This window comes from Loxodonta africana, chromosome X (genome assembly GCF_030014295.1).
Source record: "Loxodonta africana isolate mLoxAfr1 chromosome X, mLoxAfr1.hap2, whole genome shotgun sequence".
NCBI lineage: Eukaryota > Metazoa > Chordata > Mammalia > Proboscidea > Elephantidae > Loxodonta > Loxodonta africana.
In genome coordinates, this window is record NC_087369.1 from 168,388,540 (window position 1) to 168,415,299 (window position 26,760).

A 26,760-nucleotide genomic window follows, 5' to 3' on the forward strand; every position below is an offset into this window, starting at 1 on the left:
AGACTCACTAACAACCTGCATTATGCAGAAGACACAACCTTGCTTGCTGAAAGTGAAGAGGACCTGAAGCACTTACTGATGAAGATCAAAGACCACAGCCTTCAGTATGGATTGCATCTCAACATAAAGAAAACAAAAATCCTCACAACTGGACCAGTGAGCAACATCATGATAAATGGAGGAAAGATTGAGATTATCAAGAATTTCATTTTACTTGACCCACAATCAACACCCATGGAAGCAGTCAAGAAATCAAAAGACACATTGCATTGGGCAAATCTGGTGCAAAAGACCCTCCCTTTTTTTTTTACATTAGTGTTTTTTGTTTAATTCTTTTTTAATTCTTAACTTTTTAAAACTATTTTAATTTTGTCTTCATTTGACCAAAATGCCTCCCCTGGCGTTTCAGGAAAAGCAGGCTTTGTTGGGGGAATGTTGCCCTGATGGTTAGGACAAAGAGGTTCATTTTCCTTGCTTCGTGGAGCTTTCAAAGCCAGGTCGACTAGCCTTGAGCAAGTACTTAAACTTTCTGGCCTGTCTGCTGTCGTGTCTGCTTCCCTAAAGCATGCTGGGTTTGCTCAGTGAAAGGCTCGCTCAAGTACAAAGAGTCAAGATGTGAAATCCTTCGAGCCAGCTGTGCCTGTTGCTTTCTGCAAGCCCTCAACTCTGCCCTCAAGTTACTTGTTCAGAGGGTGTGCAAGTTCCCGGACAGGCAGTTCTTTTAGGCTTCAGGTGAGTGACAAGCCATTGATTGTGCCCTCAATCTGGGTGCGCTCCTGTTTGCAGTGCTGGATGCAGAGATTGAGAACTAACTGGGCAGTAGCTATTGCTGGAGCTGTGCATCTCTGCGAACTTTCCCCCTCACTTTCTTTCACACTCAGGACACAAGTCGTCAAGTTACTGATCGGATCCATGCTGTTGTTGTTAGTGGCCATAAAGTTGATTCTGACTCATGGCAGCCCCTTGTGTGCACAGTTGAACTGCTCCAGAGGGTATTCAAGGCTGTGACCTTCTGGAAGCAGATCACCAGGCCTGTTTTCCAAGGCACCTCTGGGTGGGTTTGAACCGCCAACCTTTCAGCTAGTAGTCTAGTGTTTAGTGGCTTGTTATTTTATTTTATATTTCTTTTCTGACAATTATAGCCTCCCTCACTGGAGCTGCATTTAACATTCAGTGAGAAACTGCTTTCTCAGCTGAGTTATTGACCTGTCTAAAAACCAATGAGGAACTCAGATAGGAATTCATGGCAGTGTTAGAGGAGCCCACAGTACACGCGCAGGTCCTGAGGGAGGGCAGGTACAGGGGTTAATTGATTTGGGTCCATTTTAAAGATCAGCCCATTTTCCTTCCCGCCTCCACTCCCCAGGTTGGAAGCTCCTGTAAACTAAGGGGCAATTTTGGTTTCACCAGGTTTCCTTCATCCCCTGGTCAGATGTGTTAAATCTCCGTCAGGTTTCTCTTAACACGGTGACAGCCGGTTTTAATCTTCCTGTACACACCGCGGCAGCTGTGCAAACATTTCATTAACAAAAGTGGGAACCATTAAAGCGGCAGGTGACTTGGGCATAGCATTTGATATCAGTAGAGTTTAAGATGCCCCAAAGTAAGGATAAATCTATGCACCTTAAATTCGACTTTATTTCAAAAAGCTTGAGTAGTCATAACAAAGAAATTAAACTCCATCTAGGGAATTAAGAAATGCAAGAAGAATCTGTGAATTAGGATTCAGCTACACAAGTGTCAAAGAGCATATGTGGCAGAAATAATAAAACAAAGCAACTTCCAGGAAAAAATTCACATTCTGAATGGGGAGGCTATAAAATGTGATATGGGCAAGTCTTTTAGATGAAAAACTGTTTAATGTAATATTTACAGGCTGTCTTTCATAAGTTTTTTTTGAAATATGGCGACATTTGTTCTCAAGATACAAAATTGTTCAAAGATAGCTGGAAAGTCAACACTGGGGCTTTGATTTGTCTTGGTTATATTACCATTCAAGTGATTTATTATGTTTATTTCATAGTTCTCCTTCCTGAGAATTTTTAATATGTTGCTGACATTTTATTAGTTAGAGAATTTTTTTTTTCAATATCAAAAGAATCTGCCTATGGATTCTCTACTTACTGGTGTAAACAGTAAGGACAAACCTGTGCTGCTTTCGTAGCTCATTTTTATTTGAACATAATTCATCATATGCACAATCAAATATTTATTATTCCCATTCTCTCTTAAAGGAGCCCTGGTGGCACAGCAGTTAAAAGTGCACGGCTGCTAACCAAAAGGTCGGCAGTTCGAATCCACTGGCCGGTCTGTGGGAGAAAGATGTGGCACTCTGCTTCTGTAAAGATTTATAGCTTTGGAAACCCTATGGGGCAGCAGTTCTACTCTGTCCTGTAGAGTCCCTGTGAGTCTTAATCCTACTCCATGGCAGTGAGATTTTGGTTCTCTCTTAAAGAGACAAGCTACTGTATTTTTGGGTACATACCCCTTCCTCCATGCAGTCCTCTGTAATCCAATAGTAGGAAGTCATATCTCTCTCCATTCTCTCAAAGGTTTTTTTTTTTTAATACCTCCCTCCACTAAAAAAAAAAAAAAAAAAAGGAAGAAACAAACCCACTGTTGTCGAGTCAATTCGGACACATAGCGACCCTACAGGACAGAGCAGAACCACCCCGCAGGGATTCCAAAGCCGCAATCTTTATGGAAGTGGACCACCACATCTTTCTCCCATGGAGTGGCTGTTGGGTTTGACCCGTTGACATTTTGGTTGGCAGTGGAGTTCTTAATCATTGTGCTACCAGGGCTACAATTCATTATACAGTTTATATATTATACATTATACAGTATTATAGTTGTTTGTGTACCTGTTAACCATTCCTAATTCATAGTGAGCTCCTTGAGGGCAGGTACCAGGCCCGATCCAATGTTCCGTCTGCCCATAACCAACACTGGCTGCAAATGACCCTTGGGGTGGAACACAATGCTTCTGGTGGGAATCTTCCTTTCCTTGGTTTTGCTTCTTGTTTCGGAGAATATAGGCTTTTCCCCCAGTTGTGTGCTTGGTCTGGGTAGGGATATGGGTCTGGGTGAGAGGGATGTAAAATACACAGCCCCTACCTCTGAAAAGCCTACTTTTTAGGAAGGAAATTTGCAAATCAACAATAAAAATGTTTGGCAAGTTTAATGAAAATGATCTTGTGGGGTTCTTGCATGAAATCAATCTGTATTACATTTTTAAATATTCATTCAAAAGAAAATTCCCTTAGATTCTAACAAAAAGGCTCTATCTCTGTAATTCTCCATTCTCTTTCCTGTGGCAATATTGATTTTGTATTTAGTGTAAATTGTTGACTTCCACCTAGGCAGGATGCCTGTGCCTGGTGCGCCTGTCACCAGGGAAACTGTAGATTGAATGTTTACCAAGGTTCTCAAGCCCTAATGTTCACAAGAATGACCTGGGTGCTTTCTTGCAATGCATATTCCAGGTGCTTAGGACCAAAGACTGTTTCTGGACTCGGGCCCAGGAAAGTGCATTTTACCAAGCCCCTTACCCCTCTCCTGAGCCTTGGTAGCACAGTGGTTAAGTGCTCAGTTAGGCTGCTAACTGAAATGTCTGCGGTTGGAACTCACCAGCTGCTCCGTTTGGGGAGAAAGATGTGGCAGTCTGCTTCCTTAAAGACTTACAGCCTTGGAAACCCTATGGGGCAGTTCTACTCTGTCCGATAGGGTCGCTGTGAGTCAGAATTGACTAGATGGCAATGGGTTTGGGTTTTACCCTCTCTCCAGACGCACACACTCGGCACCAGCAACAAGTGATTTTGATGCAAACGATCTACAGATGACAAGGAGAAACTTAGGCTTTCCCAGCACGCTGGCCGCTGACTAGTTCATTCTCAATGTAAATAGGTAAGTACTTAGTGGTCTCAAACAAGCCAACGATCATGAACATGGCACAGGACCAGGCAAGATTTCACCCTGTAATACATAAGGCCGCCATGAGTCAGGAGCAGACTCCAGGGCAACTAACAACAACCCCCACCACCAAGGATTAACTTCCGGTTCTGGGGTGGGAGGGGACTGGGGAGAAGACATCACAAAGGAAGTGGTATTGGAGCTCCGCCCTGCAGACTGAGAGTAAAGATTTAGACAGGCTTTCCAAACAGAGGGAACAAAAAACTTGAAAAAGTGTGGGGGCAAGAAGGAGCAGGTGTAGCAAGGGAAGAGCAAGTGGGCTGGTGCAGTGCAAGTCACAGGCATAGGGAGAGTGGGCAGAGTCCCATCTCCCCGATTTACTAGCTTGAATGACCTTGGGTGCCGTGCATAACCTCTCTGAACCTCAATTCCTTCACCTGCAAGATGGGGCTGATAACACCTAGCAAGCTTAAGAATTAAACAAGAGATAGATGTGAAACACAGTGTAGAGCCTGACACAAAGTAGGCCCCTAGGGAATGATAGTTGTTATTATTAATACTAAGGGCCCCTGGTGGCGCTCGTTTGCTAACTGAAACACTAGCAGTTCAAACCCACCAGCCACTCCTGGGGAGAAAGATGTGGCAATTTGCTTCCATAAAGATTACAGCCTTGGAAACCCTATGGTGCAGTTCTACTCTGTCCTGTAGGGTCGCTATGAGTCGGAATTGACTCGATGGCAATGGGTTTTGTTATTAATAACCAAAAAAAAAAAAAAAAAACCATTGCCCCCAAGTAGATTCCAACTCATATACTATCCATCAAAAAAAAAAAAGAAAAGTAGCTGGTGGGTTCAAGCCACTGACCCCTGGGTTAGCAGCCAAGCACTTAACCTCTGCACCACCAGGGCTCCTTATACTATGCATATGGTTGGAATATTCCATCAGGAAGTGAGTACGTGAACATCACAAGGTTAAAAGAAACTCAGACTTATTTATAAAGCTCAAATCACATCCATTTACTCATGAAGTATCAAGGCAATGGAGGCACAATGTGAGCTGGGCTGTAATCCTTCTATTCATTGAATTGTATCTAGGGGTGACTTAAAGTGAGTCCAGCACTGGACAATTCACTCAGTTCTCTCTTTTCACCATGTAGACACAGCCAGGAGGCACCTCTGTTCTAGTTCATCAAAGAATGCAACATAGTAATCTGGAAATTCTGGCCCGGCCATCATCAGACTCCCTCCGAGCCAGCAGCCTCCTGTTTCTCAGGTAATGGAAACTCCCCATTGCCTGGAGGATGAGTTCTGAGTTATGTAGTACGACCTGCCCCGGGTCCCTAGCTTGAAGTAACATCTGATAACTCTGGAGAATGCAGTTCACTAGCTCCAGCTCAAATACACCCTTTCCAACACTAAAAAACCCATAAAACTATTTGCTAAAAGCCCACAAGCCTTAAAGAGTCACCGTTTATTCTATTAAATAAGTTACTTTTTGTATGGCACTTCAAACCGTGCCTGCCTCTTGGTAAGTACGTGTCCAGCCAACCAGTTAAGTCGATTCTGCCTCCTGGCGGCCCCACGCGCCTTAGAGTAGGACCTGTGCTCCACAGGGTTTTCAGGGGCTGCTTTTGCAGAAGTAGGTCACCTGGGCTGTCTTCCAAGGCACTTCTGCGTGGACTGGCACCTCCAACCTTTCGGTTAGCAGCCAAGTGTGGTAACTGTTCGCACTACTCAGGGATTGTAGCAGCCTCCTAACTATTCTTCCTGGGTCCACCAACTCCAACCGAATTTTTGGCAGAGCTGCAAGAGAATTTGTTGAAAAGATTGACAAAGAAGTTAAGATCAAACCTGACAAAATCGCATATGTGTCAAAACTGAATATCTCCTGTAACTGTACACACACACACACGCACGCACGCACACACACGCACCTTTAAGTTTTGTGTACCTTAAGGCAATTTTGCCATGTTTTATGTACTTTTATGCATTTCTGGCCATATATCATTCTTACCAAATATTTTTGGTAATTTCTGTGAATGATGGAAGAGTTTTACAGTTATTAAATGCTTTTCTTTGTTAGTTATTTTTATGCATATGTTTTTTTGAATTAAAAAAGTTTAATTCCTTTTCAACCAATTATATCATCTCTGCATGGGTTTCGATGTTGCTTCAATTTAAAAACTTTGCTTCTGGCTCTAAATCAATTGTCAGGAAGTAAGGTGGCCAAAGCGAATGTTAACAGCCACTCGTTCACATATTAATAACTTTGGTTCATCTCAAGGTGATTTTAGCCAGTTTAATATTTTCAAAACATTTTTTTCCATATGCTGGATAATATTGCTTTAATACTTTTGATTTATGTTTTAGCCAGGGAGGCTTATTTTACCTATTTATTATTTTTAAGCCATTTTAACTGATTTTTAAAAAAAAAAAAAATTTAAGCAGGTTTAATAATTTTTTCTTCATGGAAAAAGAAAAAAAAGAAATCTTCTAGTAGGAATGAGGGGATGCCTAGTTTTGTTTTTTGGCTACTTTTGAAATACACATTACATTTTTAAATGTTGATTTAACATTTACATCTGAATGGCATAAGTAGGTGAGAAATTGGTTCTGTAGATCATTTCTCATTTGTTTGACCTTACAAGTAGGCATTGTGTGCCTTTCATCATACTTAATTAGATGTTTACTGCCTTAGACTGACCAAACATAGTGCATACAGATAATGTAACCAAACCAAACCAAACCTGTTGCTGTCAATTCCCAACTCATAGCAACTGTCTTGGTCATCTAGTACTGCTATAACGGAAATACCACAAGTGCATGGCTTTAACAAACAAAAATTTATTTTCTCCCAGTCTACTAGGCTAGAAGTCCAAATTCAGAATGTCAGCCCCGGGGGAAGGCTTTCTCTCTCTGTAGATTCTGGAGGAAGGTCTTTCTCCGCAATCTTCCCCCGGACTAGGAGATTCTCTGCGCAGGAACCCTGGGTCCAAGTACTAGGAGATTCTCTGCGCAGGAACCCTGGGTCCAAAGGACACGCTCTGCTCCTGATGCTGCTTTCTTGGTGGTATGAGGTCTCCAACTCTCTGCTTGATTCTCTTCCCTTTTATCTCTTGAGGGATAAAAGGTGGTGCAGGCCATTCCCCAGGGAAACTTCCTTTACTTTGGATCAAGGATGTGACCTGGTAAGGGTGTTACAATCCCGCCTTTATCCTCTTTAACATAAAATTACAATCACAAAATGGAGGACAACCACACAATACTGGGAATCACGGCCTAACCAAGGTGATACACGCATTTTGGGGGGGACATAATTCAATCCATGACAGCGACCCTATAGGACAGAGTAGAACTGCCCCATAGCGATTCCAAGGAGTGGCTGGTGGATTGAAACTGCCAACTTTTTGGTTAGCAGCCAAGCTCTTAACTACTGCACCATCAGGTCTCCTTGAGTACATAAGAGATGCTCAATTAGTGTTGGACAGTGAGAGGAATAATAATACTTTAAGAGTGCTTAACGTGTACCAGACACTATACTAAGTGGATTATTTCGTATCGTCCCTCAAAACACCTCTGCGAGGCAGGTGCTATTTTTATCCTCCATCACCCATCTGTCAGTTTGTCCTACTGTGGTGGCTTGTGTGTTGCTATGATGATGAAAGCTATGTCACCAGTATTTCCAATGCTAAGCAGGGTCACCCATGGTGGACAGGTTTAACTGAGCTTCCAGACTAAGATAGGCTGGAAAAAAGGCCTGGCAATCTAATTCTGAAAATTAGCCAATAAAAACTATATGGATCACAACAGAACATTGTCCAATAAATGGAGTGCTGAAAGATGAGCCCCCTAGGTTGGAAGGTGTTCAGAACGTACAGTCGCTACAATGGACCTAAGTATACTGATGATTGTGAAGATGGTGCAGAACTGGATAACGTTTTGTTCAGTAGTACATGGGGTCACCACGAGTCAGAATTGACTCAACCGCAACTAACAACATTATTATCTTCCTTCTATAGATAAGGAAATGGAGAATCAGAGAAGTTAGCAACCGACCCAAAGAAACCTAGGATTTGAACTCGCCTTACTGGATTTCAATGTTTTTACATTGTTTTCTACTGTATGTCATTAGTCATATCTCCATGGCTCTAAATCTTAACTCTGTGGAATTTTTAACTTTTTTGATTAAAAATATTTAAGGATCATGAACTATATATGGGGCACTGTGTTAGACACTGTAAGGGATAAAAGTAAGCTGGTCGTAGCCCTTAGAAGTGGTAAGTGGGGCACCTAGGACAAATATACAAAGGATGAATAGATGAAGCTCTATCACAGGAGAGAAGAAGGAGACATGATACATCTTTCAAGTCTTTTGAGGAGTAATCAGATAAGCCTTCCTGCAAGCAGTAGCACTGGAGATGAGCTATAAGGGATGGGTTGAATTTCAACAGGCATACACAGGGCTAGGGAAAACCTTCAGGTAGAAGACTCAGTTTGATCAAAAACATGGGTGCAGGCAAACCTGGGTCACTTTTGTTCACCAGCAACTAGTTAAGTTTGTTCACAAAGGTTGGGTAAGGCTTTGCTGTAGAGGACTTCGAACGTCAGAGTAACAGATTTCTAACTAATTTAACAAACAGTGAGCTTCCCTGAGTGGCGTAAACGGTTAATGTGCTCCGCTGCCAAACAAGAGTTTGGAGATCCAAGTCCACTCAGAGGTGCCTTGGGAGAAAGGCCTGGTGATCTACTTCTGAAAAATCAGCCATTGAAAACCCTATGGAGCACAGTTCTCTGACACGCTTGGGGTCACCCTGAGTCAGAGACGACTTATTGGCAACTAGCATGGTTTATTATTTGTTGCTGTTGTTTTTTTTTAAATCAGGGAGCTTTTATTTTTATTAATCCCCCCTTTTTTAATTGAACTTTAGATGAAGGTTTACAGAACAAACTAGTTTCTCCTTAAAGAGTTAGTACATATATTGTTTTATGACATTGGTTAACAACCCCACGACATGTCAACACTTTTCTTTCTTGACCTTGGGTTCCCTATTACTAGCTTTCCTGTTCCCTCCTGCCTTCTAGTCCTTGCCCTGGGCTAGTGTGCCCTGTGAGTCTCGTTTTGTTTTACGGGCTTGTCTATTCTTTGGCTGCAGGGTGAACCTCAGGAGTGACTTCATTACTGAGCTAAAAGGGTGTCCAGGGGCCATACTCTTGGGGTTTCTCCAGTCTCAGTCAGGCTAGCAAGTCTGGTCTTCTTTTGTGAGTTAGAATTTTGTTCTACATTTTTCTCCAGCTCTGCCTGAGACCCTCTATTGTGACCCCTGTCAGAGCAGTCAGTGGTGGTAGCCAGGCACCATCTAGTTGTACTGGACTCACTCTGGTGGAGGCCATGGTAGATGTGGTCCATTAGTCTTTTGGACTAATCTTTCTCTTGTATCTTTAGTTTTCTTCATTCTTCCCTTCTCCCGAAGGGGTGAGACCAGTGGAGTATCTTAGATGGCTGCTCACAGGCTTTTAAGACACCAGACACTACTCATCAAAGTAGACTGTAGAACATTTTCTTTATAAACTATGTTATGCCAGTTGAGCTAGATGTTCCCCATGACCTTGGTCCCCACAACCCTCAGCCCAGTAATTTGGTCCCTGAGGGAGTTTGGATGTGTCTATAGAGTTTCCATGACCTTGCCTTTTACAAGTTGTGCTGTCTTCCCCAGTACTGTATACTGTTCACCAAAGTTACCACTTATCTATTGTCTATTAAGTGTTTTTCATCCCCACCATTCCCCTCCCTCATAACCATCAAAGATTGTTTCTTTTTTGTGTGTAAACCTTTGCATGAGTTTTTATGGTAGTGGTCTCATACAGTATTTGACCTTTTGTGGTTGACCTTTTTCACTCAGCATAATACCCTCCAGATGCATCCATGTTATGAGATGCTTCACAGATTCATTGTTGTTCTTTATTGTTGTGTAATACCCCATGGTGTGTGTGAACCACAGTTTATCCATTCATCTGTTGATGGGCATCTAGGTTGTTTCCATCTTTTTGATATTGTGCATAATGATGCAATGAACATGGGTGTGCATGTGTCTATTCGTGTGACAGCTCTTATTTCTCTAGGCTATATTCCTAGGAGTGCGATTGCAGGATCTTACGGTATTTCTATTTCTAGCTTTCTAAGGAAGCGCCTTATCATTTTCCAAAATGGTTGTATCATTTTGCATTCCCACTAGCAGCGCATAAGAGTTCCAATCTCCCCACAGCCTCTCTGACATTTGTTATTTTCTGTTTTTTGATTTGTCCATGTAATGCCAGGGTGAGGTGGCAACTCATTGTGGTTTTGAATTGCATTTCTCTAATGGCTAATGATCTCGAGCATTAACCGCTTGAATGTCTTCTTTGCTGAAGTGTCTGTTCATTTCCTTTGCCCATTTTTTAATTGGATTATTTGTCTTTTTGTCGTAGAGGTGTTGGATTTTCCTGTAGATTTTAGAGAGTAGACCTTTGTCAGATTTGTCATAGCCTAAATTTTTTCCCCGGTCTGTAGGTTCTCTTTTTACTCTTTTGGTGAAGTCTTTTGATGAGCATAAGTGTTTAATTTTTAGAAGATCCCAGTTATCTAACTTATCTTCTGGAGTTTGTGCGTTGTTAGTTATGGTTTGTATCCTGTTGATTGTTTTTATAAGTAAAAGAGAGCTTGTGGACATTTTTGAGCAGGGAAGAGATCTGAAGAGAGCTGGATCTTGAGTATTTCCTCCATTCCCATGCTTTTGTTTGACTGAAGATCAGGTAGCCTCAACTAGATACTTTGCGCATATCAAGCATGCAATAGTTGATTGATAGCACAGAACTCTCTGCACCAGTTCATTTGCTGATGTGTAGTTTATCTGAATAGGTAGAAAATCAATGGAATTTTTAACAACCGACTGTATATAATTATTTTGTCAAAGCTACCCATGCTTTTCCAGAATAACGAGTGGGTTACCTGAGTGTGTCTTTTATTCCAAATGGATTTTATAGGAACTGCAGGTTTTTTTTCATCAGAGGGCGTCTTTCCTGGGACAGTTAGGAAGAAAACGGAGCTGTTACAAATACAACATAGGACTTCAAACTAGGCCTTAGTCATTTTCTGGCTGCAGATATGAAGCTCTCGTTGCTTCCAGCCTACACTGTGTGGTTCTGTTCTGTGATCGTAAATGTGAATAGCAGGTTATTTATTTTTCAAAAGGGACATGATTCAGATTGAAATCAACGTAGAGAAAGAAAAAGCTTTCTTAAAGTCGCCAGAATGAATGGCAGATTTTTCTTCCCCCACATAAAAATGTCTGGTTTCTGAAATCAGCAGAAATTGAGGCATTGGTGAGGTTATTTAGTGCCTACAATGGCTTCAGCTTCACATTAGTCAGAAATAAGCCATAAATCCATTTGCATGTGTTTGGAAAATTTTGAAACAGCTCAGACTCATTCCAACAAGTCAGTATTTCCACCACATTAAGAAGTTATTGTCAAAAAGCAAAAAAGGGGAAAAGAAACGTTCAAAAGTTGTAATGAATTGATGAGAATATTTGAGAGTGAAGATTAATACATTTATTGAGTGTGTACCATGGCCAGGCACTGTGTTAGACATTTGACGTATTTACTCCCAACATTCCTGTGGAGTAGATATTATTCTTCTCTAATTATAGATGAGGCTATGGTTATGCAGTTATGCAATATTCTGGCTAGGCTAACTGCTGTAACAAAGGATCCCAGAATCTTATGGCTTAGCACAACAAAGGTCAATTTCTCTTTTGTGTAACATCAAATGTGGGTCAGCATGGGGATTCTTCTCCATGTAGTCTTTGAGGGACTCCACCTTCCATCTAATGCTGCTACCATATTCTAGGGCATTGGGATTTTCCTCTGGATTTTTTGCATTCAACTGGCGGGTGAAGAAGGAAAGACCATAGAGGATGACTTGAGAGGCTCTAGAAACCCAACTACTTCAGCACACATTCCAATGGCAAAAATTCAGTCACATGAACCCACCTAATTGCAATGCGGGGTGGAGACAGAAAATGTGGTCTAATGGCTTGTCAAGGAAGAGAAGAAAGCAGATACTGGCGAGCACTAGAATTCTTCGCTACAGCCTACCCTTCTGGTTATCAAATTTCTTCTTCACTCTTCTTCTCACACATACATTCACCATCACTCCCATAGGTAGATAGTAGCCAAAGGCCCCATCTATCTGTTGGTGCATCCACCACAGATGAGATGATGTATAGTCCTATCCGTTAGGTCCAAATATGGTTCCACTTGGCCCTGTCCTTTAGGAAGTAACAAGAGAAGTCATCCACCCCTCATAATAACCACCAGCATACAATGGCACCATGTATCAGTCCAATCACCTTTTAGGTATACACAAGTAAATAGACATTCCCAGAAGGCACGTGACTTGCTTCGAGGTAGAACTGGGTAAAAAATCCAAGTCTCCTGACTTTTGGTATAAGGTTATAGGTTATATTCTTTATTTGAAGCCAATTATTAAAATGGATGCCATTAATAGGAGTCATTGAATGGGAAGAGAGCTTTAAGATCTAATTCAGTTCCCCATCCAATGTGTGATGATCTGCTGCTTGGCTGATGTATCTTTGGTACAGAGTCCACTCTTAAAGCATTTCTGGACCTCTCTGTGAAGGGCAGACAGGTGCTTGAGGGCCATTAAAGTTAGGGTGTTGGCCATACGAGTCTTCTCTGATTCTGTCAGGTCCTCAGTCTGCTTCTGGCCAAGGGCACACTCATCATGAGGAATGATTTATTGAGGCTCATTGTGAACCTAGCAACTGTAGTAGCATATAATGTGGATTACTTTGATAAATACAAATCCCTATGAAAATGGTACTATTGTTATTTATTTATTTTTGGCTTTAGCAAACAAATTTATTCTCTCACAGTCTAGGGGGCCGTTGTTGTTAGGTGCTGTCAAGTCAGTTCCAATTCATAGCGACCCTGTGCACAACAGAATGAAACACTGCCCAGTTCTGTGTACTACTGTTATTTTCATTTAACAGATGGAAACTGAGACTCAAAGTAAAGCTTCCTGTCCAAGTTACTCAGCTAGGAAATAGCAGAGCCAGATTTCAATGCAGGCCTATCTTTTACCAAAGCCTGTGTTCCTAACTACTAATGACAGTTGTGAATCTCATTGAAGCTTTGTGATTGCCTTAGAAAAACTGAAGCAGGGCTGGCTGGGAGTGGAGCATGACACTTGCAGCCTAATGACAAGGGGAAGACATGTGGGGCAGAGCACTTGAGCTCTGACACTTGAAAGTGCAGAGCAGGTTGTCTTTATCTTTGTGTGCACAATACCTAATGATTGATGTAGGACCAGGCCTTTTCAAATTTGCAGGACATGGTGCTGGAGTTGAAGCTGGAATTTGCCCAACCCACCTTGGGGAGGAATTCCATTCCGCTGTGAGAAGTAACATGTCTGGTCCTTTCTTACGTTTCATACTACAGTGGTTAAAGATGAGTTGGAATAGAAGAAAGATAACAGTATAGCATCTTTTCTGGTAAAGAAGCTTCAACTCTGTTTCCAAAAGCTGGGTAATAGCAGGTGAGGTAAATCCATGCACATGCATTCCTTTAAATAATTTGATGTCAGTAAATCTGACAATCTCCTATTGGTTCTACTTCTCTGGAGAACCATGACTTATACAGCTTCCCAGATTATTTTGGAAATCAAAGCCAAGAATTTACTTCATTTTTCTCATTAGGTTACTTTTGAATCTCCCCAAGGGCTAGAAACTTCAGACTCTAGATCTAGTTGGTGAAGATTAACCAGTTTGACTTGGCAAGGTTCTCATTATTCAAATGTCCTTCTTTGTTAAAAAACATGGATAATTCTTTCCTTAGATTCCTCTGGAGTCCCTGGGTGGTGCAAATGGTTAGCACATTCAGCTGCTAACCAAAAGGTTGGCAGTTTGAGTCTGCCCAGAGGCACCTTTGAAGAAAGACCTGGCTATTCACTACTGAAAAGTCTGTCATTGAAAACCCCCTTGGGCATAGTTCTACTCTGACACACATAGGGTCATAATGAGTTGTAATGGACTTGAATAATTTTTAGCTTACCCTATATTAAATGTGAAGGTTGAATGAGGTGGCAAATTAAGCTCATTTCTAGATGTAACTGCATTTGTTTCCTGTGGCTACTGTAACAAATTACTGCAAACTTGATGATTTAAAGCAACAGAAATTCATTCTTTCACAGTTCTGGAGGCCAGAAGTTTCAAAATCCATGTCACAGGGCCAAAATGAAAATGTTGGCGGGGCAGTGCTCCCTCTGGAGGCTCTAGGGGAGAATTCATTCTTTGCCTCTTCCAGCTTCTGGTGGCTGCTGGAGTTCCTAGGCTTGAGACCACATCACTCAATCTCTTCAAGGCCAGTATCTTCAGACCTCTGTGTCCTATGTCTTTATATCACCTTCTCTTTATGTCAAATCTTCCCTTGGCTCCCTCTTATAAGGCTCCTTATGATTATATTTAGGGCCCACCTGGGTGATCCAGGATAATCTCTCCATCTCAACATCCTTAATCACATCTGCAAAGACCCCTCTCCTTATAAGGTCACTTTACAGCTTCTAGAAATTAGGACCGGATATCTTCAGGAGGCCGTTATTCAGTCAACTGCAGACAGCCCTCCATGAATAGTATGATTCTCCATGAAGTCAAAGATGAGGATGTAGAAGCTAATGGAGAGCACGTGGCCCATGGTGTTGCTGTTCATGTTTCTATCCACATGACTTGGTCTTTACCGAAACTTAGGGAGCTTCACCCAGCTGGGTTCTGGTCATTGTAAATAAGATCAGAAGATGTCTCCAACATGACCTAGTGTGCAGTTGGGCTGGGTTCTTGTCAACAATCTGATGAGCATCCAAGGCTTCCTTATAGGGGTACCTGACAGAAGTAGCTCCTCTAGAGCCATCTGGCAGTGAGCTTGTACCTGCTAAAGTCTCCCATAGGCAAATGTGGCAGGGAAATGGTATGAATTCTCTGGATCCTGTAAATGCCAGAGTGAAGTCTGTTGTGGCGTAGTAACATGTTAGTGGGAAGAAACCTGATGCTATAGGAATTTAACATTAATCATATAGAGCTGTACTGTTCAAACAAAATTATTATGAATTAGGTAGACAAACACCTTTGGATTCCCCCCACTGTTCTCCATTTCACTTGAATTGCCATTTACAAAAAGGCTTGCTTGTCTTCCCTAGAATGCCTGCACCCTGGGTGGTGCAAATGGCTAACACACTCATAGGAGATAAGCTTATGTGTGAGTGAAATTTTCGACGTGAGGGGAGGTGGCTTTGGTAATTCTGGAGGTGTTGGTTTGTTTTGGTCTCTTTGAATTCTTGTATTGGGTGGCTTGTAGCCCAGCTGGAAGAGACGGATTTACAGGGCTAAAAAAAAAAGCAGAGTAATTTTGCCACAGTAGAGGCTTGATTTCATGCTTATTTTTTCTACAGATTTGAGTAAGATTCTGGTTGTCTGCCTCTCAGGCTCAGCCACAAAACATAAAATTAAGTGGCTGAGCTATTATGTGCACACACCCTTTGTACTTATATGCTTGAATCTGTGAGGGTCCTTGTTCCTATTTCTGAGGGTAAAGTTGTCTTCATTTGAATTTTCCCGTCAGGCACACTATGTGTCTTAGGCTGGATTCTCTAGAGAAGCAAAACCAATTAAGTGTATAAATATATATAGAGAGAGATTTATATCAAGGAAATGCCTTACGTAGTTGTAGAGACTGTAACATCCCAAGTCCTTAGATCAAGATAGAGGCTTCTTCAGATTCACATAGCTGCAGGGGCTGGCAAACACAAGATTGGTAGGTCAGAGATCAAGGCTCTTGCTCCCAGGCTGCAAAGATCTATGAACCCCAAGACTGACGGGCAAGATTGCAGGTAAGCTGCTAGCTCAAGTCCCAAGAACTGAAGGTCAGATGAATAGGAGCCAGCTGCAAAAAGCCCATGAGCCTTGCCAGGCCGTCCACTTATCTTTGATACAGGTCACATGTCCAAGGAAACTCCCTTTCAACTGATTGGGTATTCACAGCAGATCCCATCATAGAGGTGATCACATTATATCAAATCTCATCATGGAAGTGATCACAACATCATATGACTGCTAAACCACCAAGAATTATGGCCCAACCAAGTTGACACATAACCTTAACCATCACAGCCCACTCCTTGTCAACTTGGCACCTGTGCATATCTCCTTGAACCCTACATAATCTCTGAATAAAGACAACTAGAAAGTTATACTTGTGCCTAACATGATATAACGAACATGCATACAACCGAAAATGCACTAGCTCTGTTTATATTTTATCATTGAAGAAAACAAAAATATTTGATGCACACAAACAAAGCAGAAATACTCATAACAATTATAGTCCTTCTTTCTGCAACTGATCACGTGGTTATAACTGTTATGTAGAACTACCTTCTTCCACCATCCACTCCTTATTCTCTTTGCCTTCAGCAAGTACCTCAGCTGGTCATGGTTCTTTGCCTGGTGGGGTGACCCAAAGCTACATTCCTGAAGGGTCTGGCTTATTAGTAGTCATGTTGGAATTGGGTTGCTGTAGTTTTCCATTGACTTTAATCACAGGACATGGTAGTACTAAGAGACGTCCTAAGGGATCTCCTACATTTGAGACTTATTCTTCTTTACCACCATTATGTAACATCAATCCAGTTTTCTCTGGGTAATCAGGATCAATCACACCAGCCAGTATGGTAACGCCCTCCTTTGCCTGTTAATCCAGAGACATAAGGAGCCCAAAGTGGCCAGGTGGCATTCTTAGCTTCCAGTTCAGTGGAATCAGTGATATGTCTCCAGGTGGGAGCATTTCTTCCTTTGGAACTAAGATCTCTAAAACCACAGAGCATAAAGTTGTTGGGACAGGAAGCAAAAATTCTGTGAGTGGGTCATTAGGGCTTATAGTGAATGGTGCCAATCCCATTTCTACCCCTGATTCCTAAACCCATGAATCCTGGCTATGGGAGAGACAGCACTATATATCGGATGCTGGTTTAGTACATATACAGCCTGCTGAAGAACATTGCCCCTACTCTCTAAGGTATTGCTACCCAGAGGGTGCCGAAATTGTGTCTTTACCCAGAGGACCTAATACCACCAAGAAACAAGAGCCAGGACAACAGTGTGTCCTTAGAACCCGTGTCCCTGTGCTGAGAAGTTCCTTGACCAGGAAAGATTGATGACAAGGAACTTCCCCAGAGCTGACAGAGAGAGAAAACCTTCCCTCGGAGCTGGTGCACTGAATTTGGACTTCTAGCCTCCTAGACAAATAGAGAATAAATTTCTCTTTGTTAAAGCCATCTGCTTCATGTATTTCTGTTAACAGTAGCACTTGAAAGCTCTAAGTAACATTGACTATAAATTCTGAGAGTTAGCAACAGCATGCCCTCTGGTTTTCACATGGGCACTTAAAAGTGCACTACAGCCTAGTATGTTTCTGCTCCTTCCCTAAAACTCAGTTCAGCTACATCACCTCTCTAATCACTGTCTTGGTAGCCCCCCTCCCCCCAAGCATCTCCAACAGTTGGTCTTTCTGAATTGCTACAACTGGACTGTAATTCAAACCTGGTTATTACCACTCTCCAAAGCCCCCAAGGAATTTTTGGTCCAGTTAGATAATAAGCAGGAGCCACTTTTCTGGCTTTTCTTTGCATTTTCCAGATCAGCTTTCAGAACAGAATGTCTATGCTGATGAACTGGATGTTTAGAAGCATCCAGCCTTGACTGAATGCAGTGAGGACTTTGGGACCGCCTCTTCAAAGATATGATTGTATCTCCATGACTGAAGTTGATCCGGTGCTTTGTTAAACTTACTCTACCTGCTCACAAAAATGATTTGAGGTAGTAATAATACAAATATGTTTATGATAACACTGTAAAAAAAACAAACCAAAAGTAACTCCATGGTGATTGAGGAGGAAGCAGTTATATGAAACACCTCACCAACATAATTACAATGATTGAGTGTTCAAGTTGACTGGGAGCTTCCTGGCAGCCAGAATATAAAAGAAAGTACAATGTATTACAAAATTTCTACCATCTGATACAATGAACATGTGTACTTTCTTTATGGAAGACAAACTAAATCCTGTTTCCTAAATTCTTCCTGGGTTGCTAATTGGGAGGGAAGTGGTTGAGGTAGATATTGCATTCTAAAAATAATTCATCATATGAATCTCTATGCATGAGACATTGGACACCAATATTGAAAACATCTTCAAAAGCTGCATGTCCTAAAATGCAGAGAAGCATCGTTCATTGTCTTTTTCTGTGTGGAAGACTGATAAAAGCCAAAGGCTCTATGTTAAGGTAAACCCAAAACCCAGTGCCATCGAGTCGATTCCAACTCATAGTTGTAGCCAGCAGGAAATGCACTCAGTGGGGAATGAAAGAGTTAGGCCTCTAGGAGATGAGCCAGCAGCTTGTTTTTTGTTTTGTTTCTTACGTAATTTACTTGAATTAGAAGTTACACATTTTGAAGTACATGGGTAGGGCAGACAAAAGTGATATTTAGGATCTGAATGATCTAATTTCCATGAATTTCGCCTGACTTAGGTTATGTTTTGTTGGGTCCTGATCAAAGTGAAGTAATAATTTTCTTAGAAATATCCAACAATCTACTTATGATTCCTAACAGTATTACTCAATGAACTGTAATTCAGCAATATTGTTCTTGAGGGCGGAGAGGCCACAGCTTCATCCAATATTTTAGACCTCTACTTTTAGAGCAGAATGAATCAACAAGTTCTTTAGATACAAGAAATTGCCTGCCACCTGAGAGCTTGAGAGAATAGTGTCATCAAAATGACAGCAGACAAGCATGCCTTCAAAAGCAATACTGCAGAATAAATAAGAGTTTTATCTTGTCCTATGTCTGAGGAAATTAAATGTACAAAAAGGCTAAAATGTCCAGTGACTCCAGATCAAAGATCTGTGGGGTCTGGGTTGAAAGTCAGTTGGCCTGGTCTCTACTGTGCCTGTCACTTGCCTGTGCCTCTCGTTCTTTGGGTCCCAGTTTGCCCTCACACAGAATGGAGGCATTGGACTAGATGTTACTTAAATTTTCTTTAATTAAAAAACTGGTTTTATGAAACCTAAAAAAAGTTGCAGCAGGGTATATCAAGAGACTGACCATCAGAATTGAAATGTAAAAATGTTACATGACCCTGCACTTGGGTTGCAAAAGCAAACTACACACCTATAGAATGTGGAAGACATAGCTTAACATTGACTAGTGGGGGTTGATGGGCAGACCATTTAGGAGTATAGTGGGCAATGGTGGTTCAATGGTAGAGTTCTTGCCTCCTATATGGGAAGACCTGGGTTCGATTCCTGGCCAATGGACCTCACGCTCAGCCACTGCCCGTCTATCAGTGGAGCCTTGTGTGTTGCTAGGATGTGGAACAGGTTTCAGCAGAGCTTCCAGACCAAGACAAACTAGGAAGAAAGGCCCGGAGATCTACTTCTGAAAATCAGCCAATGAAAACTTTATGTATCGCAGTGGAACATTGCCCAGTCAGTAACCAATCTTGGGAATGGTGCAGTACTGGGCAGCATTTTGTTCCATTGTGCATAAGGTCACTAAGAGTCACAGGTCAACTTGACAGTAGCCGATAACAACATTGTTTAGCCACTGAAATACAAGCAGTCCCCAGATTACGAATGAGTTCCCTTCCTAAGTCTGTCTTTAAGTTTAGTTTGTACGTAGGTTGGAACGGTTAGGTACAGTTAGTATCTAATGGAAGTTGGTCAAATGTTTAGTATATAGTTGTCATGGATTGGCTTATGTCCCCCCCACCAAAAAAAATATGTGTATTGACTTGGTTAGGCTGTGATTCCCAGTATTGTGTGGTTGTCCTCCATTTTGTGATTGTAATTTTATGTTAGGAGAATAAGGGTGGGATTGTAACACCACCCTTACTCAGGCCACCTCCCTGATCCAAGGTAAAGAGAGTTTCCCTGGGGTGTGGCCTGCACCACCTTTTATCTCTCAAGAGATAAGAAGAAAGGGAAGGAAAGAGAGAGTTGGGGACCTCATACCACCAAGAAAGCAGCACCGGGGAGCAGTGCACATCCTTTGGACCCGATGTCCCTGCATCTGCGAAGATCCTTGATCGTGGGAAGATTGAAGACAAGGACCTTCCTCCAGAACCGACAGAGAGAGAAAGCCTTCCCCTGGAGCTGAAGCCCTGAATTTGGACTTGTAACCTACTAGACTGTAAGAAAATTAATTTCTCCTTGTTAAAGCTGTCCACTTGTGGTATTTCTGTTATAGCAGCACTAGATGACTAAGACAATTATGTACCTTCCTATGCATAAAAACATTAAGAAACACTTCCAGATACAGTAAAGCATCTTTAGCATAATAATACAGTGATAATAATAATGTTTTGTTTCACGTTGCAAAGTATCACAAATTTGTTATTATGAATCATTGTATGTACCTCAAGGAAACCCTGGTGGCATAGTGGTTAAGTCCTACAGCTGCTAACCAAAAGGTCCGCAGTTCAAATCCACCAGGCGCTCCTTGGAAGCTCTATGGGGCAGTTCTACTCTGTCCTATGGGGTCGCTATGAGTCAGAATCGACTCGACGGCAATGGGTTTACGGGTTTATGTACCTCAAATTTTTAATATAATAGATTTCATGGGGGTTAGTTCGTAGCTATGGGTTATATGCTACAGACGTTGGCAACCCAGGGACTGCCTGTAGTTAATCAAACCCTTCTTCAGATATATCACTTCAGAAGTATGTTATCTAGACTGACAGAGCTGATAGCCACAAGCCCTTTGCACTGGTATGTCTGGAGTATTGAGTCCAGAATAGACATCTTATGATATCTTATGAAGAGTGAATGAAGGAACTAAGGATGGTTAGCTAGGGAAGAGAAGACCAGGGAGTTCTGCCTTCAAATATGAAAATAAGACCAGGGATATCTGCACTCAAATATGGCGTTTGCCCTTCCACATCCCTTCTCTACTCCCTTGCCCTCTGGCTTCTGACTGGGCTCAGCCAATAATGGGCACCAGCAAGAGATTGCTATGTGGGAGGAGAAGAAAGTCAGGGTCTTTAATTCTCCATCTCCTTCCTTGCTGAGCTTGGACTTGGCAGTGGCTGTGCCCCTCTCCTGAAGGCCACAGCTGCAGTTGACCTGCCTTCTTTTATATCTACCTTGCTCTCTAGAATCTTGTAACTTTACTCTTTCCACCTTAGGCTTAGGGATGGCGATTTGCTATCCCCACGGTTCTTCAACTCTCTTTTGATTCATTCTTGTGATGTTTAAGGTTGTGTGTCAACTTGGCTGGGTCATGATTCTCAGTGGTTTGGCAGTTGTATGACGTTGGGATCACCTCCATGATGGGATCTAATGTAAGTAGCCAATCAGTTCAAAGGGAGTTTCCTTGGGCGTGTGGCCTGTTTTGATTGTAAGTGGACATTCTGGCAAGGCTGGTCTGTTTTTTGCTCATGCTGGATCCTTCACGTGGCTCCTGTTCGTCTGACCTCTGTTCTTGGGACTTGAGCTAGCAGTTTGCCTGTAGTCTTGCCTGCTGATCTTGTGATTCATCAATTTTCACAACCTATGAGCAAGAGCCCTGCTCTCTAACCTGCGGATCTTAGGTTTGCCAGGCCCTGCAGCTACATGAATCTAGAGAAGCCTCTATCCTGACCCATGGACTTGGGCCGTTACAGCCTCTACAACTTTGTGAGCCATTTCCGTGATATAAATCTTTCTCTCTATATATTTATACGCTTTACTGGTTTTGCTTCTCTAGGGAACCCAGCCTAGCACAACTTCCTTATAAAATACTCACTTCATTCAATCATTCATCTTTTTAGTTATACCTTTGAATGTGCCATCTGTTTCCTGCCTGGACACTGATGTATATGTGTCTTCATGTTGAAGGACTGGATGTGTGTGTTACCACAGGAAAGTGCTAACATTAAAGGATAGAACTTGTGGAAAAGAATATTTGGTTCAAGATTCCTAACACTAGTTGTTATTGTTCAGTTGGCAATAAGTTGGCTCTGATGCATGAAACGTTGCCTGGTCTCGTGCCATCTTCCAGCATTATATTGGACTATATTCTGTTGTTAACCATAAGATTTTCACTGGGTCATTTTAGGAAGTAGATCTCTAGGCCTTTTCTTCCTGGTCTCTTAGTCTGGAAGCTCTGCTGAAATCTGTCTGCCGTGGGTGACCCTGCTGGCATTTGAAATACTGGTGGCATAGCTCATAGCAACACACAAATCATCTCACTTAAAATGAAATAGTAGAGAGCCTTTGTCACTGGCAGTGTTCAGGCAGAACACTAGGACCTTTTTTTTGAAGGGCGTGGGGGCAAGGAGGAGAATTTATTTTTTTTAATTTTATTTACTTATTTTATTTATTCTTTTCATTGTGCTTTAGGTGAAAGTTTACAGCCCAAGTTAATTTCTCATATAAAAATTTATACACATATTGTTAGGTGACATTAGATGCAATCCCTGTAATGTGACAGCACACTCCCCCTTTCCACTCTGGATTTCTTGTGTCTACTCAGTCAGCTTCTGTCCCTTCCTGCCTTCTCATCATGCCTCCAGACAGGAGCTGCCCATTTAGTCTCATGTATCTGACTGAACTGGGAAGCATGCTCTTCATGAGTGTTATTTTATGTTTTATAGTCCAGTCTAATCTTTATCTGAAAAGCGGGCTTCAGGAATGGTTTTAGTTCTGGGTTAACAGAGGATCTGGGGGCCATGGCTTTGGGGGTTCCTCCAGTCTCAGTCAGACCATTAAATCTGGTCTTTTTATGTGAATTTGAGTTCTGCCCCACACTTTTCTCCTGCTCTTTCAGGGTCTTTCTTCTGTTCCCTGTCGCGGTGGTTCATTAATGGTAGCTGGGCACCATCTAGTTCTCCTGGTCTCAGGCTGATGGAGTCTCTGGTTTATGTGGCCCTTTTGTCTCTTGGGCTAATATTTTTCTTCTGTCTTTGGTGTTCTTCATTCTTCTTTGCTCCAAGTGAGTGGGGAGCAATTGATGCGTCTTACATGGCTGCTCACAAGTTTTTAAGACTCCAGATGCCACTCACCAAAGTAGGATGCAGAACTTAATAAACTTTGTATGACATTTGACCTAGTTGTTCTATGAAACCATGGTCCCCACACCCCAGCCACAGTTGTTCTGTCCCTCAAAGTGTTTGGTTGTGTTCAGGAAACTTATTAACTTTTGCTGTAGTCCAGTTGTGCTGACTTCCCCTGTATTGTGTGTTGTGCTTCCCTTCACCTAAGATGATTCTTGTCTATCTAGTTAGTGAATTCCCCTCTCCCTCCCTCCCCACCCTCAGAACCATCAAAGAATGTTTTCTTCTGTATTTAAACCTTTTGTTGAGTTTTTATAATTGTGGTTTCATACAGCTTTTGTCTTTTTGTGACTGACTAATTTCACTCAGCATAATGCTTTCCAGATTCATCCAGGTTGTGAGATGTTCCGCAAATTCATCATTCTTCTTTATTGTTGCGTAGTATTCCACTGTGTGTTTGTACTATAATTTGTTTATCCATTCATCTGTTGATGGCACCTATGTTTTTTCTATCTTTTTGCTGTTGTGAACAGTGCTGCAATGAACATGGGTGTGCATATATCTATTTATGTGACACTCTTATTTCTCTAGGATATACTGCAAGGAGTGAGAATGTTGGTTGGTATGGTACTTCTATCTCTAGCTTTTCAAGGAAGTGTCAAATCGATTTCCAAAGTGGTTGTACCATTTTACATTGCCACCAGCAGTGCATAAGTGTTCCAGGTTCTCTACAACCTCTCCAACATTTATTATTTTGTGTTTTTTGGGTTAGTGCTAGCCTTGTTGGAGTGAGACGGCATCTCATTGTAGTTTCGATTTGCATTTCTCTAATGGCCAATGATCATGAGGATTTCCTCATGTATCTGTTAGCCATCTGAATGTCTTCTTTGGCCAAGTGTCTGTTCATAGCCTTTGCCCATTTTTTATTTTTCTTTTTTAAAATTTTTATTGTGCTTTAAATGAAAGTTTACAAATCAAGTCAGTCTCTCATACAAAAATTTATATACATCTTACTATTTACTCCTAGTTGCTCTCTCCCTGATGAGACAGCACACTCCTCTCTACCCTGTATTTCCGTGTCCATTCATCCAGCTTCTGTCCTCTTCTGCCTTCTCATCTCCCCTCCAGACAGGAGCTGCCCACATAGTCTCATGCGTGTACTTGATCCAAGAAGCTCACTCCTCACCGGTATGATTTTCTATCCTATAGTCCAGTCCAATCCCTGTCTGAAGAGTTGGTTTTGGGAATGGTTCCTGTCTTGGGCTAACGGAAGGTATGAGGACCGTAACCTCCAGGGTCCTTCTAGTCTCAGTCAGACCATTAAGTCTGGTCTTTTTACAAGAACTTGAGGTCTGCATCCTACTGCCCTCCTGCTCCCTCAGGGGTTCTCTGTTGTGTTCCCTGTCAGGGCAGTCATCGGTTGTAGCTGGGCACCATGTAGTTCTTCTGGTCTCAGGCTGATGTAGTCTCTGGTTTGTGTGGCCCTTTCTGCCTCTTGGGCTCACAATTACCTTGTGTCTTTGGTGTTCTTCATTCTTCTTTGCTCCAGGTGGGTTGAGACCAATTGATGCATCTTAGATGGCCGCTTGCTAGCATTTAAGACCCCAGAAGCCACTCTCCAAAGTGGGATGCAGAATGTTTTCTTAATAGATTTTATTATGCCAACTGACCTAGATGTCCCCTGAAACCATGGCCTCCAAACCCGCAACCATGCTACGCTGGCCTTCGAAGCATTTGGTTTATTCAGGAAACTTCTTTGCTTTTGGTTTCGTTCGATTGTGCTGACCTCTCCTGTATTGTGTGTTTTCTTTCCCTTCACTTGAAATAGTTCTTGTCTATTATCTACTTAGTGAATGCCCCTCTCCCTCCCCAGTATTGTAACCATCAAAGAATATTTTCTTCTCTGTTTAAATTATTTCTTGAGCTCTTATAATAGTGGTCTCATACAATATTTGTCCTTTTGCAACTGACTAATATCACTCAGCATAGTGCTTTCCAGATTCCTCCCTGTTATGAAATGTTTCACAGATTCATCATTGTTCTTTATTGATGTGTAGTTTTCCATTGTGTGTGTACACCATAATTTATCCATTCATCCATTGATAGGCACCTTGGTTGTTTCCATCTTTTTGCTGTTGTAAACAGTGCTGCAGTGAACATCGGTGTGCATATATCTGTTCACATAAAGGCTCTTACTTCTCTAGTATATATTCCAAGGTGTGAGATTGCTGGATTGTATGGCAGTTCTATTTCTAGCTTTTTAAGGAAGCACCAGATTGATTTCCAAAGTGGTTGTACCATTTTCCATTCCCACCAGCAGTGTATAAGTGTTCCAGTCTCTCCACGCCCTCTCCAATATTTTTGTTTGTTTGTTTTTTGGATTAATGCCAGCCTTGTTGGAGTGAGATGGAGTCTCATTGTAGTTTTGTTTTGCATTTCTCTAATGGCTAATGATCATGAGCATTTCCTCATGTGTCCGTTAGCTACCTGAATGTCTTCTTTAGTGACAGGCCTGTTCATATCCTTTGCCCATTTGGTAATTGGGTTAATTGTCTTTTTGTTGTTGAGTTTTTGCAGTATCACCTAGATTTTCCACATTAGGCACTGGACGGCAATGTCATAGCTAAAAACTTTTTCCCCGTCTGTAGGTAATCTTTTTACTCTTTTGGTGAAGACTTTGGATGAGCATAGGTGTTTGATTTTTAGGAGCTCCCAGTTATTGGCACTGGGTTAGTCAGTTAGTTAGTTATCTAGTTTCTCATCTGGTGTTTGTGCATTGTTAGTAATGTTTTATATACTGTTTATGTCATGTATTAGGGCTCCTAACATTGCCCCTATTTTTTTCTTCCATGCTCTTTATTGTTTTAGATTTTATATTTAGGTCTTTGATCGATTTTGAGTTCGTTTTTGTGCATGGTGTGAGGTATGGGTCTTCTTTCAATTTTTTGCAAATGAATATCCAGTTATGCCCACACCACTTGTTAAAGACACTGTCTTTTCACCATTTAACTGACTTTGGGCCTTTGTCAAATATCAGCTGCTCATATGTGGATGGATTTATGTCTGGATTCTCAATTCTGTTCCATTGGTCTATGTATCTGTTGTTGTACCAGTACCAGGCTGTTTTGACTACTGTGGCAAGTATAATAGGCTCTAAAATCAGGTAGCGTGAGGCCTCCCACTTTGTTCTTTTTCATTAATGCTTTACTTATCTGGGGCCTCTTTCCCTTCCATGTGAAGTTGGTGATTTGTTTCTCCATCTCATTAAAAAATGTCTTTGGAGTCTGGATCGGGATTGCATTTTGTCTGTAGATTGCTTTTGGTAGAAGGGACATTTTGACAAGTCTTCCTATCCATGTGCAAGGTATGTTGTTCCACTTATGTAGGTCTCTTTTGGTTTATAGTGCCTTATAGTTTTCTTTGTATAGGCCTGTTTCATCTGTGGTTAAGATTTATTCCTAAATATTTTATCTTTTTGTTGGCCTTTGCCCATTTTTTAATTGGTTTATTTGTGTGTTTGTTGTTGAGTTGCTGCAGTATCTTGTAGATCTTAAAGATTAGGCCCTTATCCAATATGTCATAGCCAAAATTTTTTTCCCAATCTGTAGGTTGACTTTTCCCTCTTTTGGTGAAGTCTTTGGATGAACATAAGTGTTTGATATTTAGGAACTATGCAGTTATCTAGTTTCTCTTCTGGTGTTTGTGCAT